This window comes from Ylistrum balloti, unplaced genomic scaffold (assembly GCF_031769215.1).
Source record: "Ylistrum balloti isolate Yb309-2 unplaced genomic scaffold, AGI_CSIRO_Ybal_v1 Utg371988, whole genome shotgun sequence".
Taxonomy (NCBI): Eukaryota; Metazoa; Mollusca; class Bivalvia; order Pectinida; family Pectinidae; genus Ylistrum; species Ylistrum balloti.
In genome coordinates this window covers 62,159-86,709 of record NW_026782969.1, presented here as the reverse complement: position 1 = coordinate 86,709, position 24,551 = coordinate 62,159, and the positions used below count along the sequence as shown (strand labels likewise).

Sequence of the window (24,551 nt, the reverse complement as noted above, 5' to 3'; positions counted from 1 at the left end):
TGGAACAAAATCACCTTCAAAATAAAAACAGATACACAGACAGCTGTGTCAAAGCAAATCTGACAATTATTTTTTGAGCAACATCAAGTGAAAAACTGACCACTCCATATAAGGTGAGAACTATCCTTTACGACACAGGTAGAACATTTGTGCTACAGCTTCAGCTATAGTTTGATAATCAGCACATTGTAATAACATTAGTTAGTGATTATAAGTATGTTGTTCCAATGCAACAAGAAGGAATAATGAAAGACATTTCCAGCCCCTTCAGGGGCTCGAACTAGTGACCTTTTTTCTCACTCATTCTACCATGAGATTGATGATAACGGATTATTCTAACTACAGTCATACTATACACAGCTTCCTCCTTCACAAGTTGTCCACCTTGATGATCAAGGACCAACTCCAACAAAGCATCTCAATCTCCTGAGAGTGCTTAACAGCCCCTAATGGGGTTCGAACTAGTGACCCTTCTGTCTCTAGCCGGGTACTCTACAGCTAGACAATCAGGAAATTCTCGCAAGCAGAGGTAATCTGTACTCTGAGCACTTTTATACAATTGTCTCTTTTAAAAGTCTTTTGCCCTGAAGACACCCATAACCCATGTCCTTTAGCTCCAAGGGACAGTTAATATTCTGTGGAATCATTTCTGTAACAGGCTTAGCCAAAGGTAATTAACAAAATGAATCACAGAAAAAAAATGAAGAATAAAGTAAGTTATTGCTAGTACTGCAGTACATTATCAAAAATGTGTGACAGATTTTTTAGCCTTAGGGAACACTTGGATGAAAAAGTACTAATTAGTATAAGTACTAAATTCACGCCAGTCTCCGTAACAAAAGTCACATTTACGATTTATATAATTGTAGGCCCATGTTGACTACATGTGGCTTTTATTCAGGTACGTAACAAGGACATCTTTCACCAGATATATATAACAAAACGACCAACACTATGTAAGGTTAATATACCACTATTACAACAGTATAGATCTACACTATGTAAGGTTTATATACCACTATTACAACAGTATAGATCTACACTATGTAAGGTTTATATACCACTATTACAACAGTATAGATCTACACTATGTAAGGTTTATATACCACTATTACAACAGTATAGATATAACACTATTACAACAGTATAGATCTACACTATGTAAGGTTTATATAACACTATTACAACAGTATAGATCTACACTATGTAAGGTTTATATACACTATTACAGTATAGATCTACACTATGTAAGGTTTATATACACTATTACAACAGTATAGATCTACACTATGTAAGGTTAATATACCACTATTACAACAGAGACCAACACTATTTAAGGTTAATATACCACTATTACAACAGAGACCAACACTATATAAGGTTACAACAGTATAGATCTACACTATGTAAGGTTAATATAACACTATTACAACAGTATAGATCTACACTATGTAAGGTTTATATACCACTATTACAACAGTATAGATCTACACTATGTAAGGTTACAACAGTATAGATCTACACTATGTAAGGTTTATATACCACTATTACAACAGTATAGATCTACACTATGTAAGGTTACAACAGTATAGATCTACACTATGTAAGGTTAATATAACACTATTACAACAGTATAGATCTACACTATGTAAGGTTAATATAACACTATTACAACAGTATAGATCTACACTATGTAAGGTTAATATACCACTATTACAACAGTATAGATCTACACTATGTAAGGTTAATATACCACTATTACAACAGTATAGATCTACACTATGTAAGGTTAATATAACACTATTACAACAGTATAGATCTACACTATGTAAGGTTAATATACCACTATTACAACAGTATAGATCTACACTATGTAAGGTTAATATACCACTATTACAACAGTATAGATCTACACTATGTAAGGTTAATATACCACTATTACAACAGTATAGATCTACACTATGTAAGGTTACAACAGTATAGATCTACACTATGTAAGGTTAATATAACACTATTACAACAGTATAGATCTACACTATGTAAGGTTACAACAGTATAGATCTACACTATGTAAGGTTAATATAACACTATTACAACAGTATAGATCTACACTATGTAAGGTTAATATACCACTATTACAACAGTATAGATCTACACTATGTAAGGTTAATATACCACTATTACAACAGTATAGATCTACACTATGTAAGGTTAATATACCACTATTACAACAGTATAGATCTACACTATGTAAGGTTACAACAGTATAGATCTACACTATGTAAGGTTAATATACCACTATTACAACAGTATAGATCTACACTATGTAAGGTTACAACAGTATAGATCTACACTATGTAAGGTTAATATAACACTATTACAACAGTATAGATCTACACTATGTAAGGTTAATATACCACTATTACAACAGTATAGATCTACACTATGTAAGGTTAATATACCACTATTACAACAGTATAGATCTACACTATGTAAGGTTAATATACCACTATTACAACAGTATAGATCTACACTATGTAAGGTTACAACAGTATAGATCTACACTATGTAAGGTTACAACAGTATAGATCTACACTATGTAAGGTTACAACAGTATAGATCTACACTATGTAAGGTTACAACAGTATAGATCTACACTATGTAAGGTTACAACAGTATAGATCTACACTATGTAAGGTTACAACAGTATAGATCTACACTATGTAAGGTTACAACAGTATAAATCTACAGCCTGCAGCTCTCACTAAAACATTATAAAATATCAATTTGAGACATGTAATCCATCCATTTTATAAATAACATATCTGAATTTTCCTTTTACAAGCAGTTTGATGGTAAAAATTTGGTTTGATATCCAATCCCCGCCATTTTGTGTTCACCCTCTCGTCAGTTAAGCTACACTAACAGATTTAAAGTTCCTGAATTCTAAATATGTCTCTGATGAATATCAAGGAATATAAGGTTTCTGCACTTAAAGAGACAAAGAGCAACAAAATGTAGCCAATATTGATGACATGAATTTAGATATCTTTCCATGAACATTTTACAATAAAGTTTTTTTGTATGATTAAAATACCAACAGCTTAACTAAAAGTTTGAAATGTTCTAAAAGTATTTGATATGATCAACATACAAAGGTTGACATCTTTCTTCACAATCTTATCTGCAATTTAACTTTTTTTTCAATGATTTCTTTCATTTTTCAAAATACCGAAAAAATACAAACCCTTCGCTACAACCAGCTTCAAAATACAACACTTGGGCAATACTTGTGTCAACATACAACCCCTGGGCAATACTTGTGTCAACATACAACCCCTGGGCAATACTTGTGTCAACATACAACCCCTGGGCAATACTTGTGTCAACTTACAACCCCTGGGCAATACTTATGTCAACATACAACCCCTGGGCAATACTTATGTCAACATACAACCCCTGGGCAATACTTATGTCAACATACAACCCCTGGGCAATTGTAAATCTCGAAATGCAGAGGTTGATCATTCTGCCTCAACAGGAAAGATGGCCACTACATTTCGACTAATATCAGCATTCATGAGTTTACCTGGGATAAGACCATGACTAGTATCAGCATGAGTTTACCTGGGATAAGACCATGACTAGTATCAGCATGAGTTTACCTGGGATAAGACCATGACTAGTATCAGCATGAGTTTACCTGGGATAAGACCATGACTAGTATCAGCATGAGTTTACCTGGGATAAGACCATGACTAGTATCAGCATGAGTTTACCTGGGATAAGACCATGACTAGTAAGGGATAAGACCATGACTAGTATCAGCATGAGTTTACCTGTAAGACCATGACTAGTATCAGCATGAGTTTACCTGGGATAAGACCATGACTAGTATCAGCATGAGTTTACCTGGGATAAGACCATGACTAGTATCAGCATGAGTTTACCTGGGATAAGACCATGACTAGTATCAGCATGAGTTTACCATGACTAGTATCAGCATGAGTTTACCTGGGATAAGACCATGACTGGTATCAGCATGAGTTTACCTGGGATAAGACCATGACTGACTAGTATCAGCATGAGTTTACCTGGGATAAGACCCTAAGATCAGCATGAGTTTACCTATAAGTATCAGCATGAGTTTACCTGGGATAAGACCATGACTAGTATCAGCATGAGTTTACCTGGGATAAGACCATGACTAGTATCAGCATGAGTTTACCTGGGATAAGACACTGACTAGTATCAGCATGAGTTTACCTGGGATAAGACCCTGACTAGTATCAGCATGAGTTTACCTGGGTTAAGACCATGACTAGTATCAGCATGAGTTTACCTGGGATAAGACCATGACTAGTATCAGCATGAGTTTACCTGGGATAAGACCCTGACTAGTATACAATGAAATGATACATTACATAACCATTATTTTTTATGTTTCACAAAAAATATGTTCTATTTCAATGTCATAGCTTTAATGTGAAGTTACTTTTCTGAACGACTCATACATTTGTACCCTGGATAAGTAAATTGATATGGAAAGTGATCGGCAGCCATCTCTGTCTACCTGGAAGATATTTCAGTACGTGGATATTCCTATACCAACAGAATCACTGTAATCTGTAGTGTGTACACTTTCATACACTACAATTTGGCATAATTATGATTTACAAGACACTGCGAAAAAGAATGTAAATATCACACAAAATAAATCCTCTTTAACGACTTACCAAATATTTTGATAAACCATTTATCTTTCAGAAATATTATGTATTCTGACCATAAAGATCCATCGTAATACCAGTCCGATTTCATTTTTTTCAGAATACACTGCAAACCGCAAAACAACTGTGTGTGTAAACTGCAGAACAACTACGTATGTAAACCGCAGAACAACTGTGTATGTAATCACTGTGCGTAAATTTTTATTCCGAATGATAAAAATATTTGTAGGGATAAAAACATAGGATACTTACGTTTAACATACAAACACATTCAAAGTACAACCAGCCATTGATTAACAATAAAACATATGAGAAGACCATAATATTTCCCATTAACACAGAGATAGTGAATTTACATCGATACATGATTCAAATCAGTTGTGATGCTACAGACAATAGTGGAGCTTACTGATTCCTGGCAACAGATGTACCAATACATCACAACGTTATTAACATCACTGTCTTATCAACCACATGTAATTTATCTAAATTAAAAAACTTTGAAGATGAATTCTCCTGGAAATGTTAAAACGATTGTAGTACCTGAGGATACTATAGGCTATTTATATCACAAATTCTGTGATGTGAAATCATCTCTCATTTTCATTACATCATCTTTAATTGGTTCTGACAATATCGTGAAACATGTATGTGAGCATCATGTCTAAAAATAGTAATTCATCACTGCTATCATATGTGTTAGAGGTGGTAGATATGGCTCTGTAAAACAAACAAATTTACTGTCACAAGTCATCTCCACCAAAACATCACAAACTGGAACAAGTCATCTCCACCAAAACATCACAAACTGGAACAAGTCATCTCAACCAAAACATCACAAACTGGAACAAGTCATCTCCACCAAAACATCACAAACTGTCACAAATCATCTCCACCAAAACATCACAAACTGTCACAAATCATCTCCACCAAAACATCACAAACTGTCACAAATCATCTCCACCAAAACATCACAAACTGGAACAAGTCATCTCCACCAAAACATCACAAACTGGAACAAGTCATCTCAACCAAAACATCACAAACTGTCACAAATCATCTCCACCAAAACATCACAAACTGGAACAAGTCATCTCCACCAAAACATCACAAACTGGAACAAGTCATCTCCACCAAAACATCACAAACTGGAACAAGTCATCTCCACCAAAACATCACAAACTGGAACAAGTCATCTCCACCAAAACATCACAAACTGGAACAAGTCATCTCCACCAAAACATCACAAACTGGAACAAGTCATCTCCACCAAAACATCACAAACTGTCACAATTCATCTCCACCAAAACATCACAAACTGGAACAAGTCATCAAAACTGTCAAAACATCACAAACTGGAACAAGTCATCTCCACCAAAACATCACAAACTGGAACAAGTCATCTCCACCAAAACATCACAAACTGTCACAAATCATCTCCACCAAAACATCACAAACTGGAACAAGTCATCTCCACCAAAACATCACAAACTGGAACAAGTCATCTCCACCAAAACATCACAAACTGGAACAAGTCATCTCCACCAAAACATCACAAACTGGAACAAGTCATCTCCACCAAAACATCACAAACTGGAACAAGTCATCTCCACCAAAACATCACAAACTGGAACAAGTCATCTCCACCAAAACATCACAAACTGGAACAAGTCATCTCCACCAAAACATCACAAACTGGAACAAGTCATCTCCACCAAAACATCACAAACTGGAACAAGTCATCTCAACCAAAACATCACAAACTGTCACAAATCATCTCCACCAAAACATCACAAACTGGAACAAGTCATCTCCACCAAAACATCACAAACTGTCACAAATCATCTCCACCAAAACATCACAAACTGGAACAAGTCATCTCCACCAAAACATCACAAACTGGAACAAGTCATCTCCACCAAAACATCACAAACTGTCACAAATCATCTCCACCAAAACATCACAAACTGGAACAAGTCATCTCCACCAAAACATCACAAACTGTCACAAGTCATCTCCACCAAAACATCACAAACTGGAACAAGTCATCTCCACCAAAACATCACAAACTGTCACAAGTCATCTCCACCAAAACATCACAAACTGTCACAAGTCATCTCCACCAAAACATCACAAACTGGAACAAGTCATCTCCACCAAAACATCACAAACTGTCACAAGTCATCTCCACCAAAACATCACAAACTGGAACAAGTCATCTCCACCAAAACATCACAAACTGGAACAAGTCACACCAAAACATCACAAACTGTCATCTCCACCAAAACATCACAAACTGGAACAAGTCATCTCCACCAAAACATCACAAACTGGAACAAGTCATCTCCACCAAAACATCACAAACTGGAACAAGTCATCTCCACCAAAACATCACAAACTGGAACAAGTCATCTCCACCAAAACATCACAAACTGGAACAAGTCATCTCCACCAAAACATCACAAACTGGAACAAGTCATCTCCACCAAAACATCACAAACTGGAACAAGTCATCTCCACCAAAACATCACAAACTGGAACAAGTCATCTCCACCAAAACATCACAAACTGGAACAAGTCATCTCCACCAAAACATCACAAACTGGAACAAGTCATCTCCACCAAAACATCACAAACTGGAACAAGTCATCTCCACCAAAACATCACAAACTGGAACAAGTCATCTCCACCAAAACATCACAAACTGTCACAAATCATCTCCACCAAAACATCACAAACTGGAACAAGTCATCTCCACCAAAACATCACAAACTGGAACAAGTCATCTCCACCAAAACATCACAAACTGGAACAAGTCATCTCCACCAAAACATCACAAACTGGAACAAGTCATCTCCACCAAAACATCACAAACTGGAACAAGTCATCTCCACCAAAACATCACAAACTGGAACACTCACAAACTGGAACAAGTCACACAATCACACAAACTGTCATCTCCACCAAAACATCACAAACTGGAACAAGTCATCTCCACCAAAACATCACAAACTGGAACAAGTCATCTCCACCAAAACATCACAAACTGGAACAAGTCATCTCCACCAAAACATCACAAACTGGAACAAGTCATCTCCACCAAAACATCACAAACTGGAACATCTCCACCAAAACATCACAAACAGTCATCTCCACCAAAACATCACAAACTGGAACAAATCATCTCCACCAAAACATCACAAACTGGAACAAGTCATCTCCACCAAAACATCACAAACTGGAACAAGTCATCTCCACCAAAACATCACAAACTGGAACAAGTCATCTCCACCAAAACATCACAAACTGGAACAAGTCATCTCAACCAAAACATCACAAACTGGAACAAGTCATCTCCACCAAAACATCACAAACTGGAACAAGTCATCTCCACCAAAACATCACAAACTGGAACAAGTCATCTCCACCAAAACATCACAAACTGGAACAAGTCATCTCCACCAAAACATCACAAACTGGATCTCCACCAAAACATCACAAACTGGAACAAGTCATCTCCACCAAAACATCACAAACTGGAACAAGTCATCTCCACCAAAACATCACAAACTGGAACAAGTCATCTCCACCAAAACATCACAAACTGTCACAAGTCATCTCCACCAAAACATCACAAACTGGAACCAAAACATCACAAACTCAAGTCATCTCCACCAAAACATCACAAACAAAAAAACATCACAAACTGGAACAAGTCATCTCCACCAAAACATCACAAACTGGAACAAGTCATCTCCACCAAAACATCACAAACTGGAACAAGTCATCTCCACCAAAACATCACAAACTGGAACAAGTCATCTCCACCAAAACATCACAAACTGGAATAAGTCATCTCCACCAAAACATCACAAACTGGAACAAGTCATCTCCACCAAAACATCACAAACTGGAACAAGTCATCTCCACCAAAACATCACAAACTGGAACAAGTCATCTCCACCAAAACATCACAAACTGGAACAAGTCATCTCCACCAAAACATCACAAACTGGAACAAGTCATCTCCACCAAAACATCACAAACTGGAACAAGTCATCTCCACCAAAACATCACAAACTGGAACAAGTCATCTCCACCAAAACATCACAAACTGGAACAAGTCATCTCCACCAAAACATCACAAACTGGAACAAGTCATCTCCACCAAAACATCACAAACTGGAACAAGTCATCTCCACCAAAACATCACAAACTGGAACAAGTCATCTCCACCAAAACATCACAAACTGGAACAAGTCATCTCCACCAAAACATCACAAACTGGAACAAGTCATCTCCACCAAAACATCACAAACTGGAACAAGTCATCTCCACCAAAACATCACAAACTGGAACAAGTCATCTCCACCAAAACATCACAAACTGGAACAAGTCATCTCCACCAAAACATCACAAACTGGAACAAGTCATCTCCACCAAAACATCACAAACTGGAACAAGTCATCTCCACCAAAACATCACAAACTGCAACAAGTCATCTCACCAAAACATCACAAACTGGAACAAGTCATCTCCACCAAAACATCACAAACTGGAACAAGTCATCACAAACTCCACCAAAACATCACAAACTGGAACAAGTCATCTCCACCAAAACATCACAAACTGGAACAAGTCATCTCAACAAAAACATCACAAACTGGAACAAGTCATCTCCACCAAAACATCACAAACTGGAACAAGTCATCTCCACCAAAACATCACAAACTGGACATCTCCACCAAAACATCACAAACTGGAACAAGTCATCTCCACCAAAACATCACAAACTGGAACAAGTCATCTCCACCAAAACATCACAAACTGGAACAAGTCATCTCCACCAAAACATCACAAACTGGAACAAGTCATCTCCACCAAAACATCACAAACTGGAACAAGTCATCTCCACCAAAACATCACAAACTGGAACAAGTCATCTCCACCAAAACATCACAAACTGGAACAAGTCATCTCCACCAAAACATCACAAACTGTCATCTCCACCAAAACATCACAAACTGGAACAAGTCATCTCCACCAAAACATCACAAACTGGAACAAGTCATCTCCACCAAAACATCACAAACTGGAACAAGTCATCTCCACCAAAACATCATCTCCACCAAAACATCACAAACTGGAACAAGTCATCTCCACCAAAACATCACAAACTGGAACAAGTCATCTCCACCAAAACATCACAAACTGGAACAAGTCATCTCCACCAAAACATCACAAACTGGAACAAGTCATCTCCACCAAAACATCACAAACTGGAACAAGTCATCTCCACCAAAACATCACAAACTGTCACAAGTCATCTCCACCAAAACATCACAAACTGTCACAAGTCATCTCCACCAAAACATCACAAACTGGAACAAGTCATCTCAACCAAAACATCACAAACTGGAACAAGTCATCTCCACCAAAACATCACAAACTGTCACAAGTCATCTCCACCAAAACATCACAAACTGGAACAAGTCATCTCCACCAAAACATCACAAACTGGAACAAGTCATCTCCACCAAAACATCACAAACTGGAACAAGTCATCTCCACCAAAACATCACAAACTGGAACAAGTCATCTCCACCAAAACATCACAAACTGTCACAAGTCATCTCCACCAAAACATCACAAACTGGAACAAGTCATCTCCACCAAAACATCACAAACTGGAACAAGTCATCTCCACCAAAACATCACAAACTGTCACAAGTCATCTCCACCAAAACATCACAAACTGTCACAAGTCATCTCCACCAAAACATCACAAACTGGAACATCTCTTTATCAATCACAAATGAAGACAACAATCATCCATTTCTAGTTTTGTTTGTTTGTTTTTTGTTGATGTTTACATGTTTGTTGTCTGATCTGTAACAAAACATGACATGAATCAGATTAGGCTTGCAATGAGAAGCTTTCAGAATCAGGAATGGCTTGGATAATACTTTAGGGTTTATAAGCAATAATGTCACTTTCCCTCAATTACCAAAAACTCGAGTTATTTTCTTGTGACAAAGTGACATGAATCAGGGTTTATTTACACAAATTACAGCCATAAATTGATTTACAAATAATCAAAGTGCTATAATTTGTGTGGAATGTTGTAACTGTCCTATACCAGCAGATAATTCCAATTGTGTTTTTTTTTCTTTGTTTATGCTGGTTATGAACTAGCTAGGGGTATTTAGAAAACAAATCCTTCAAGCTTTAGGACATTAATTCTGAAATGCACAGTACAGAATTGCAATTGTAAAACTAGAATTTGGGGAAAAAAGGTCTTAAGCCACCAGCAGTGCTTACAACAGGAAAAATCCTGTATATATAACTGGTGTAAGGCTGAACCAAATCTGTAAGAGTTATGTCCCTTCCTCTAAATTAATTTGTATGTAGGTACACTATGTTGACATTCTTCTATGAAAATCAACAAATCCTTAATTACTCCTACATAAAGTAGCCAAGTATTAATCAGAATACAACAAACAAACTGATGTTTTCTCAGTTTAGAGCTATGGTTATAGGTTTAGAAGCAGTTACTGACTACTTAACAACAAACAAACTGATGTTTTCTCAGTTTAGAGCTATGGTTATAGGTTTAGAAGCAGTTACTGATTACTTAACAACAAACAAACAGATGTTTTCTCAGTTTAGAACTATGGTTATAGGTTAAGAAGCAGTTACTGACTACTTAACAACAAACAAACTGATGTTTTCTCAGTTTAGAACTATGGTTATAGGTTTAGAAGCAGTTACTGACTACTTAACAACAAACAAACTGATGTTTTCTCAGTTTAGAACTATGGTTATAGGTTAAGAAGCAGTTACTGACTACTTAACAACAAACAAACTGATGTTTTCTCAGTTTAGAACTATGGTTATAGGTTTAGAAGCAGTTACTGACTAACTCTGTAAAATTAATACATGTTAATGATTTTCCTTTCAGTTTTGCTTGAAAGATGGAAACTGTAAGAAGTCAACATTTTTAAACAAAGACCATAAAACTATTTTCTATTTTTATATTCTGGAAATCCTTATGTCATATGATCAGTTGCCAAAGTTTGCCGAGTGATACCCTAACAATGAAATTTGGATTTCAGTCTATAGCTTTAATGACTGTTTTCAATTTAGCTTTTTTGGATGACTTCCCGCAATAAAAACACCCAGGATTTTTCTGGTATCAAATAAAAGGGCTCTATTTTCAATACTGGCCAGTCTTGAAGCAATTTCTATCAGAAAAATCTGTTGGGCTAGGTTTTGTTCATATATTTCTCTCTCATTTCTTTTTAATTTGTTTCATGTTTAAGTAATCAGACACATTAACAACATTCATTATGGTGAAAAATTGACATTTAATAGATTGCTTCATAAAAACATCCAATTATCAATTTGGCAAAAATGAATAATTTACCAAACTGATAAAGTCATAACACAGAGTTAGGATTACTGAATAGAAACTTGTGGAGAAAATCTCTGCCAAACTTTTCATCAGTTAATACATATTATGCAGTATTATTAATCAATACCTGTAACTGGTATAGTACTCATTTGGAAATCTATCAACTCAAACAATTAATGGGAGCTGGTGTTTATATATCACTGACTGGGAGATGGTATACTGGTATAGAGATGGTATACTGGTATAGAGATGTTATACTGGTATAGAGATGGTATAATGGTTGGGGTGATGGTATACTGGTATAGAGATGGTATACTGGTATAGAGATGGTATACTGGTATAGAGATGGTATAATGGTTGGGGTGATGGTATACTGGTATAGAGATGGTATACTGGTATAGAGATGGTATAATGGTTGGGGTGATGGTATACTGGTATAGAGATGGTATACTGGTTTGGGAGATGTTATACTGGTATAGAGATGGCATACTGGTATAGAGATGGTATACTGGTATAGAGATGGTATACTGGTATAGAGATGTTATACTGGTATAGAGACGGTATACTGGTGGGGGAGATGGTATACTGGTATAGAGATGGTATACTGGTGGGGGAGATGGTATACTGGTATAGAGATGGTATACTGGTTTGGGAGATGGTATATTGGTATAGAGATGGTATACTGGTATAGAGATGTTATAGTGGTATAGAGATGGTATACTGGTTGGGGAGATGGTATACTGGTATAGAGATGGTATACTGGTGAGGGAGATGGTATGCTGGTTGGGGAGATGGTATACTGGTATAGAGATGTTATACTGGTATAGAGATGGTATACTGGATGAGGAGATGGTATACTGGTTGGGGAGATGGTATACTGGTTGGGGAGATGGTATACTGGTATAGAGATGGAATACTGGTTTGGGAGATGGTATACTGGTATAGAGATGTTATACTGGTATAGAGATGGTATACTGGTGGGAGAGATGGTATACTGGTATAGAGATGGTATACTGGTTTGGGAGATGGTATACTGGTATAGAGATGGTATACTGGTATAGAGATGGTATACTGGTATAGAGATGGTATACTGGTATAGAGATGGTATACTGGTATAGAGATGTTATACTGGTATAGAGATGGTATACTGGTATAGAGATGTTATACTGGTATAGAGATGGTATACTGGTGGGGGAGATGGTATACTGGTTTGGGAGATGTTATACTGGTATAGAGATGGCATACTGGTATAGAGATGGTATACTGGTGTAGAGATGGTATAATGGTTGGGGTGATGGTATACTGGTATAGAGATGGTATACTGGTTTGGGAGATGGTATACTGGTATAGAGATGGTATACTGGTATAGAGATGGTATACTGGTATAGAGATGGTATACTGGTATAGAGATGGTATACTGGTATAGAGATGTTATACTGGTATAGAGATGGTATATTGGTATAGAGATGGTATAATGGTTGGGGTGATGGTATACTGGTATAGAGATGGTATACTGGTATAGAGATGGTATAATAGTTGGGGTGATGGTATACTGGTATAAAGATGGTATACTGGTTTGGGAGATGTAATACTGGTATAGAGATGGCATACTGGTATAGAGATGGTATACTGGTATGGTATACTGGTATAGAGATGGTATACTGGTATAGAGATGGTATACTGGTATAGAGATGTTATACTGGTATAGAGACGGTATACTGGTGGGGGAGATGGTATACTGGTATAGAGATGGTATACTGGTTTGGGAGATGGTATATTGGTATAGAGATGGTATACTGGTATAGAGATGTTATACTGGTATAGAGATGGTATACTGGTTGGGGAGATGGTATACTGGTATAGAGATGGTATACTGGTGAGGGAGATGGTATGCTGGTTGTGGAGATGGTATACTGGTATAGAGATGTTATACTGGTATAGAGATGGTATACTAGATGAGGAGATGGTATACTGGTTGGGGAGATGGTATACTGGTTGGGGAGATGGTATACTGGTATAGAGATGGAATACTGGTTTGGGAGATGGTATACTGGTATAGAGATGGTATACTGGTATAGAGATGGTATACTGGTTGGGAGATGGTATACTGGTTGGGAGATGGTATACTAGTTGAGGAGATGGTATACTGGTTGGGGAGATGGTATACTGGTATAGAGATGGTATACTGGTATAGAGATGGTATACTGATTGGGGAGATGGTATACTGGTTGGGAGATGGTAAACTGGTATAGAGATGGTATACTGGTTGGGAGATGGTATACTAGTTGAGGAGATGGTATACTGGTTGGGGAGATGGTATACTGGTATAGAGATGGTATACTGGTATAGAGATGGTATACTGGTTGGGGAGATTGTATACTGGTATAGAGATGGTAAACTGGTATAGAGATGTTATACTGGTATAGAGATGGTATACTGGTGGGAGAGATGGTATACTGGTATAGAGATGGTATACTGGTTTGGGAGATGGTATACTGGTATAGAGATGGTATACTGGTATAGAGATGGTATACTGGTATAGAGATGTTATACTGGTATAGAGATGGTATACTGGTATAGAGATGTTATACTGGTATAGAGATGGTATACTGGTGGGGGAGATGGTATACTGGTTTGGGAGATGTTATACTGGTATAGAGATGGCATACTGGTATAGAGATGGTATACTGGTGTAGAGATGGTATAATGGTTGGGGTGATGGTATACTGGTATAGAGATGGTATACTGGTTTGGGAGATGGTATACTGGTATAGAGATGGTATACTGGTATAGAGATGGTATACTGGTATAGAGATGGTATACTGGTATAGAGATGTTATACTGGTATAGAGATGGTATACTGGTATAGAGATGTTATACTGGTATAGAGATGGTATACTGGTTTGGGAGATGTTATACTGGTATAGAGATGGCATACTGGTATAGAGAAGGTATACTGGTATAGAGATGGCATACTGGTATAGAGATGGCATACTGGTGTAGAGATGGTATAATGGTTGGGGTGATGGTATACTGGTATAGAGATGGTATACTGGTTTGGGAGATGGTATACTGGTATAGAGATGTTATACTGGTATAGAGATGTTATACTGGTATAGAGATGGCATACTGGTATAGAGATGGCATACTGGTATAGAGATGGCATACTGGTGTAGAGATGGTATAATGGTTGGGGTGATGGTATACTGGTATAGAGATGGTATACTGGTTTGGGAGATGGTATACTGGTATAGAGATGGTATACTGGTATAGAGATGTTATACTGGTGGGGGAGATGGTATACTGGTATAGAGATGGTATACTGGTTTGGGAGATGGTATATTGGTATAGAGATGGTATACTGGTATAGAGATGGTATACTGGTATAGAGATGTTATACTGGTATAGAGATGGTATACTGGTTGGGGAGATGGTATACTGGTATAGAGATGGTATACTGGTGAGGGAGATGGTATGCTGGTTGGGGAGATGGTATACTGGTATAGAGATGTTATACTGGTATAGAGATGGTATACTGGTATAGAGATGGTATACTGGATGAGGAGATGGTATACTGGTTGGGGAGATGGTATACAGGTTGGGGAGATGGTATACTGGTATAGAGATGGAATACTGGTTTGGGAGATGGTATACTGGTATAGAGATGTTATACTGGTATAGAGATGGTATACTGGTAAAGAGATGGTATACTGGTTTGGGAGATGGTATACTGGTACAGAGATGGTATACTGGTATAGAGATGGTATACTGGTATAGAGATGTTATACTGGTATAGAGATGGTATACTGGTTGGGGAGATGGTATACTGGTATAGAGATGGTATACTGGTGAGGGAGATGGTATGCTGGTTGGGGAGATGGTATACTGGTATGGAGATGTTATACTGGTATAGAGATGGTATACTGGTATAGAGATGGTATACTGGATGAGGAGATGGTATACTGGTTGGGGAGATGGTATACTGGTTAGGAGATGGTATACTGGTTGGGCAGATGGTATACTGGTTGGGGAGATGGTATACTGGATGAGGAGATGGTATGCTGGTTGGGGAGATGGTATACTGGTATAGAGATGTTATACTGGTATAGAGATGGTATACTGGTATAGAGATGGTATACTGGTATAGAGATGGTATACTGGATGAGGAGATGGTATACTGGTTGGGGAGATGGTATACTGGTTGGGGAGATGGTATACTGGATGAGGAGATGGTATGCTGGTTGGGGAAATGGTATACTGGTTGGGGAGATGGTATACTGGTTGGGGAGATGGTATACTGGTTGGGGAGATAGTTTACTGGTTGGGAGATGGTATACTGGTATAGAGATGGTATACTGGTAAAGAGATGGTTTACTGGTATAGAGATGGTATACTAGTATAGAGATGGTATACTGGTATAGAGATGGAATACTGGTATAGAGATGGTATACTGGTTGGGAGATCTTATACTGGTATAGAGATGGTATACTGGTATAGAGATGGTATATTGGTTGGGGTGATGGTATACTGGTATAGAGATGGTATACTGGTAAAGAGATGGTTTACTGGTATAGAGATGGTATACTGGTATAGAGATGTTATACTGGTATAGAGATGGTATACTGGTATAGAGATGGTATACTGGATGGGGAGATGGTATACTGGTTGGGGAGATGGTATACTGGTTGGGGAGATGGTATACTGAATGAGGAGATGGTATGCTGGTTGGGGAAATAGTATACTGGTTGGGGAGATGGTATACTGGTTGGGGAGATGGTATACTGGTTTGGAGATGGTATACTGGTTAGGAGATGGTATACTGGTTGGGGAGATGGTATACTGGTTGGGGAGATGGTATACTGGTATAGAGATGGTATACGTGTTGGGAGATGGTATACTTGTATGGAGATGGTGTACTGGTTGGGGAGATTGTATACTGGTTGGGAGATGGCATACTGGTTGGAGAGATAGTTTACTGGTTGAGGAGATGGTATTCTGGTTGAGGAGATGGTATTCTGGTTGGGGAGATGGTATACTGGTTGGGGAGATGGTATACTGGTTGGGAGATGGTATACTTGTTAGGAGATGATATACTGGTTGGGGAGATGGTATACTGGTTGGGGAGATGGTATACTGGTATAGAGATGGTATACTGGTATAGAGATGGTATACTGGTATAGAGATGGTATACTGGTTGGGAGATGGTATACTGGTTGGGAGATGGTATACTAGTTGAGGAGATGGTATACTGGTTGGGGAGATGGTATACTGGTATAGAGATGGTATACTGGTATAGAGATGGTATACTGGTTGGGGAGATTGTATACTGGTATAGAGATGGTATACTGATTGGGGAGATGGTATACTGGTTGGGAGATGGTAAACTGGTATAGAGATGGTATACTGGTTGGGAGATGGTATACTGGTTGGGAGATGGTATACTAGTTGAGGAGATGGTATACTGGTTGGGGAGATGGTATACTGGTATAGAGATGGTATACTGGTATAGAGATGGTATACTGGTTGGGGAGATGGTATATTGGGTGGGAGATGGTATACTGGTATAGAGATGGTATACTGATTGGGGAGATGGTATATTGGGTGGGAGATGGTATACTGGTTAGGAGATAGTATACTGGATGGGAGATGGCCTACTGGTTGGGGAGATGGTATACTGGTATGGAGATAGTGTACAGATATCATTGGTTGGGAGCTGTTATGGAGATTGTGTACAGATATCACTGGTTGGGAGCTGTTATGGAGATTGTGTACAGATATCACTGGTTGGGAGCTGGTATGGAGATTGTGTACAGATGTCACTGGTTGGGAGCTGGTATGGAGATTGTGTACAGATATTACTGGTTGGGAGCTGGTATGGAGATTGTATACAGATATCACTGGTTAGGAGCTGGTATGGATATTGTGTACAGATAGCACTTGTTGGGAGCTGGTATGGAGATTGTGTACAGCTATCATTGGTTAGGAGCTGGTATGGTGATTGTGTACAGATATCACTGGTTGGGAGCTGGTATGGAGATTGTGTACAGATATCACTGGTTGGGAGCTTATATGTACATATCACCTGTTGGGAGATACTTATCAGCCATATTTTTATCATAGTATTTGTACCATTTGATGGTACCTGTCTGAGGAGGTGGTGGGTGTGGAAGGTGTAATTACACATTACACTTAACATATATATTATGTACACACAAAAATATTTTACATCCTTTGTTTGACCTATGACCTTAAGATCACATTGATCAACATACTGTTGACATCACATCTTCAGTATATCCTTTGTATGACCTATGACCTTAAGATCACATTGATCAACATACTGTTGACATCACATCTTCAGTATATCCTTTGTATGACCTATGACCTTAAGATCACATTGATCAACATACTGTTGACATCACATCTCTAGTATATCCTTTGCAGGAATCCTTTGAATTTCATTGTGATATCATTAAGAAAGCTGGTTAGGTATTAGGACAACAACATGCAATATCTTGAATATTTGTGTCTCAATTGAAATGTCATGTGATCCATGTAGACTACCACTCAAGAAAAAAACTTGTTTATTTGTATATACATCATGTCACAATGACAATGTGGCCGAGTGTTTCCAGGAGATACATGTCACAATGACAATGTGGCAGAGTGTTTCCAGGAGATACAACATCATGTCACAATGACAATGTGGCAGAGTGTTTCCAGGAGATACAACAACATGTCACAATGACAATGTGGCCGAGTGTTTCCAGGAGATACATGTCACAATGACAATGTGGCAGAGTGTTTCCAGGAGATACAACATCATGTCACAATGACAATGTGGCAGAGTGTTTCCAGGAGATACATGTCACAATGACAATGTGGCCGAGTGTTTCCAGGAGATACAACAACATGTCACAATGACAATGTGGCCGAGTGTTTCCAGGAGATACATGTCACAATGACAATGTGGCCGAGTGTTTCCAGGAGATACAACAACATGTCACAATGACAATGTGGCCGAGTGTTTCCAGGAGATACATGTCACAATGACAATGTGGCCGAGTGTTTCAGGAGATACATGTCACAATGACAATGTGGCCGAGTGTTTCCAGGAGATACAACAACATGTCACAATGACAATGTGGCCGAGTGTTTCCAGGAGATACATGTCACAATGACAATGTGGCCGAGTGTTTCCAGGAGATACAACAACATGTCACAATGACAATGTGGCCGAGTGTTTCCAGGAGATACATGTCACAATGACAATGTGGCCGAGTGTTTCCAGGAGATACATGTCACAATGACAATGTGGCCGAGTGTTTCCAGGAGATACAACAACATGTCACAATGACAATGTGGCCGAGTGTTTCCAGGAGATACATGTCACAATGACAATGTGGCCGAGTGTTTCCAGGAGATACAACAACATGTCACAATGACAATGTGGCCGAGTGTTTCCAGGAGATACAACAACATGTCACAATGACAATGTGGCCGAGTGTTTCCAGGAGATACATGTCAAAATGACAATGTGGCAGAGTGTTTCCAGGAGATACAACAACATGTCACAATGACAATGTGGCCGAGTGTTTCCAGGAGATACATGTCACAATGACAATGTGGCCGAGTGTTTCCAGATACATGTCACAATGACAATGTGGCCGAGTGTTTCCAGGAGATACAACAACATGTCACAAGACAATGTGGCCGAGTGTTTCCAGGAGATACATGTCACAATGACAATGTGGCCGAGTGTTTCCAGGAGATACATGTCACAATGACAATGTGGCCGAGTGTTTCCAGGAGATACAACAACATGTCACAATGACAATGTGGCCGAGTGTTTCCAGGAGATACATGTCACAATGACAATGTGGCCGAGTGTTTCCAGGAGATACAACAACATGTCACAATGACAATGTGGCCGAGTGTTTCCAGGAGATACAACAACATGTCACAATGACAATGTGGCCGAGTGTTTCCAGGAGATACATGTCAAAATGACAATGTGGCCGAGTGTTTCCAGGAGATACAACAACATGTCACAATGACAATGTGGCCGAGTGTTTCCAGGAGATACATGTCACAATGACAATGTGGCCGAGTGTTTCCAGGAGATACAACAACATGTCACAATGACAATGTGGCCGAGTGTTTCCAGGAGATACATGTCACAATGACAATGTGGCCGAGTGTTTCCAGGAGATACATGTCACAATGACAATGTGGCCGAGTGTTTCCAGGAGATACAACAACATGTCACAATGACAATGTGGCTAAATGTTTCCAGGAGATACATGTCACAATGACAATGTGGCCGAGTGTTTTTTCCCTGATATACTTGTCTGATGTTCTTAACTAAATAATTCAAAGTACACCAGAATGGCTGAAACAAAGAGACTAAGATTTTAGCACATTGATATGATTAAGACCATACTGCTGGTGTAGCTGAAATCCCCTGAAGTGACTCTCTGGCATTAAATTTATATCGATATAAACTACTACACCTATTACACTGTAGGAATAAACGCCCCACATCAAGCACCACCAGCTCTCCGATACATCACGTTGGAATTTAACACAGATGTTGTTCATGTTTTCTACAAAGTTCACATCTGGTGAGGAAATTTATCTCTTCTCATTTCTATATATACTTTATTTAAAGCCTTAATGATAAAATACATATCCTTAATTCTCTACTGGGCAATTATTATACATAACAAGCATTTATGTACCAATAGCTACTAATCTGTAGGATTTAGCCCACAGAACATACGTATGTTTAAAGTTAAAAAATATCACTGATTTGTTAATATATGTGATAAATCACATAAAAATGACAAATATCTATCTATATAATGATAGCATTCCTCAATGTTAAAAGCTAGACATAACATATTCTATTTGTTGTTTAATGCATTAGGTTTATAGAACTGAAGATTATAGCTTATATAGGACTGAGTGTATAGTGTGTGATGTGGACCATGAGGTGGGTGATCGATATCATTAAATGTATAATTCATATTGTATATAATCTGTAATCAATTGTATATCAGCAAGCATGACGTATGTATACACATGTGTTTCTTACATATAACACATTACACATGTAACAACTTATTTACAATTGTACACATAAATAGATCAACACATGTACAATTCAAACACACATGTTTATAGACACATGTACAATTCAAACACACATGTTTATAGACACATGTACAATTCAAACACACATGTTTATAGACACATGTACAATTCAAACACACATGTTTATAGACACATATACAATTCAAACAAACATGTTTATAGACACATGTACAATTCAAACACACATGATTTACAAACACATGTACAATTCACACACACATGATTTACATACATATGTACAATTCAAACACACATGATTTACAGACACATGTACAATTCAAACACACATGATTTACAGACACATGTACAATTCAAACACACATGATTTACAGACACATGTTAAATTCAAACACACATGATTTACAGACACATGTACAATTCAAACACACATGATTTACAGACACATGTACAATTCAACACACATGATTTACAGACACATGTACAATTCAAACACACATGATTTACAGACACATGTTCAATTTACATACACAGAAGTGCAATTTACAAACACATGTAAACAGTACACACATATACAACATAAACACTTGTGATTAAGAGACACACATATGTATTGTTGTACAATAAATCTTATGAATCTATACACACAGTCAATCTAACAAAAGCTGCTGGTGTTGTTTATAAGGAATCTCACCATTACAACAAGGAGCTATAACAGACCTAGAGCACTTAAGACCCTGTCTGTATACATCTATACTTACAGAAGGGATAGTACTTCTGTCGGTTGAGATGATTTCCAGCCATGATAGCTCACACTAAATGGGTAGGTACAAAGAATTTAGTAAGTCAGAATGAAATCAGCATCCTGTGTTACAGTAGAACCGTAGTGTACAGCACACTGGTCGTCACCTCAATATACACACACTATTCATGTTCAATCAGGGAGAAAAAAGTACTATAATCCTACAGCCACTTATAATGATTTACATGCAAGAAGTTCTTAATACACTACATATAAATGTGTGTGTTGACCAGAACAAAACGTAGCAGGTCCACATTAGTGTGCCAGGTTTGGATTTGACTCCCTTCCAGGCGAATATTGGTTTTCTATAATAATAGTGATACCTGGCCTGTTTGTAACCATTAGTCAAGTATCCCTTAAGGCATCATAGAACAAAAACCACACGTTTGATTGGAATTCTTATTGAAAATTTTATTTAATTATCAGCAGTGATAATCTCTAGACATGTTACATGGAGTTTTACTTCAGTTCTACTCAAAGATTTGTCAAGAATTTACCACACATGTACGTCCATGTGTACATGTGTGTGGGAGAAAATTGTTCAGCGCTGGTAAGTTACAATTATGACTGCAAATACTGTAACTAAATGATTTTATTTTATTTACACTGTTATGTAATAACCAGATCAGATCTGCCATAACAGACAGAAAATATATGAAATTTACCTATAATTGTGGCTTCACTGTACATTAATCAAACCATTTTAAGAGGAGGATTTTGATTGAGGCATAAATGACTGCACAACGTTTATCTGCTGAAATGTCTCCAAGCAATTTCCAAAATTAAACGTCATGTACATTATACTGAAAATTAACGTTTTTCATCATTTTCCAACTCCTAAAGCTGATAATCTACAATTTGTCAGTGTGAGGTGTATATTTATATTGTAAGATAAGAAATACTTTTTTATACCATCTGTTCCATACAACACGTATCATTGCACATATCCACAGGGATACAGAACAGCAGGTGTATTCTAGGTCAATTGTGTGTGAATTCATCATTAGCTCAATTATATATCCCTATGGAATAAAAACACACAATATATTCTCCCTGCCTATAGTGTCATTCCTCAAAAAAAACTGAACAAACATACTCTTACCCACAAACTTTTGACCAAACCATGGTCTTTTTGTTTAAAACTTATTTGTCACAGTATGTAATTTCAAGTTTTTGTGAATCTGTATAATTCTCTCTGTCCCCATTCCTTCCCTCCAAACCTTTTGACCCAGCCATGGTCTCTAATTCCACATGATAATGTTTACTTACATACATCTATTTGTCTCCATCTATGTTGCGTGTCCAAATTTAATAGTTACCAAAGATTGGTACTGAAGTGACACCATTCCCTAGAAGTAACCATATTTTGGGGTCGTGGTATTTTAACCTAACCTTCCAATGGCACCCTCAACTGTACACAACATTATCCCTTGATCCTGACCTGACCGTAAAGTGACCCATCCAGCCCATCATCTAAAACTACTGAGATTAATTAAAAGTCAGACAGATTATTTCAGACGTTACCATCCTCCCAAAAAATTTCTATTTAAATTGAATTTGGAAAGCCTGCAGTCCCTGTTTGTGCATATTGGTTTTTTCATTTCATATATGAAACAAAATACACTTTTGGAATAATGGCTGAGTTTGAAGATAGTTTCCAATCATATTAGGTATTCACTTTTGTATTACCAGGTAATTTTCTGATTAAGGAAAAAATGTTTCTCCAAAGTAAAATACAACATTGAAATCAGTTAAAATTACATCAAGTTGGAATCAGGTAACAAACTGAGATAACACAGAGAAAGAAACCAAAGAAATGTTGATTATAACATAACACGATAAAGCACCATGGGATAGAGTCATGACCACCAGGGATCTGTTCTATCTAGATATGTCTGATCACCAGAGATCTGGTCTATCTAGATATGTCTGATCACCAGGGATCAATTCTATCTAGATATGTCTGATCACCAGGGATCAATTCTATCTAGATATGTCTGATCACCAGAGATCTGTTCTATCTAGATATGTCTGATCACCAGAGATCTGTTCTATCTAGATATGTCTGATCACCAGGGATCAATTCTATCTAGATATGTCTGATCACCAGAGATCTGTTCTATCTAGATATGTCTGATCACCAGAGATCTGTTCTATCTAGATGTCTGATCACCAGAGATCTGTTCTATCTAGATATGTCTGATCACCAGGGATCAATTCTATCTAGATATGTCTGATCACCAGAGATCTGTTCTATCTAGATATGTCTGATCACCAGAGATCTGTTCTATCTAGATATGTCTGATCACCAGAGATCTGTTCTATCTAGATATGTCTGATCACCAGTGATCTGTTCTATCTAGATATGTCTGATCACCAGGGATCAATTCTATCTAGATATGTCTGACCACCAGAGATCTATTCTATCTAGATATGTCTGATCACCAGAGATCAATTCTATCTAGATATGTCTGATCACCAGAGATCTGTT

General features: G+C 37.7%; 1 protein-coding gene across 1 annotated transcript in view; it reads right to left on the bottom strand.

Annotated features, from left to right (window-relative positions):
- The window catches only part of LOC132564036 (pendrin-like), a gene marked incomplete at its 3' end in the record, with an annotated part of 38,258 nt that extends 16,197 nt beyond the window's left edge, over positions 1-22,061 (bottom strand). Inside the window, exon 1 of the mRNA XM_060228787.1 lies at positions 22,020-22,061. The remainder of the gene's footprint in view (positions 1-22,019) is intronic.
- Between the last annotated feature and the right edge of the window lie 2,490 nt (positions 22,062-24,551).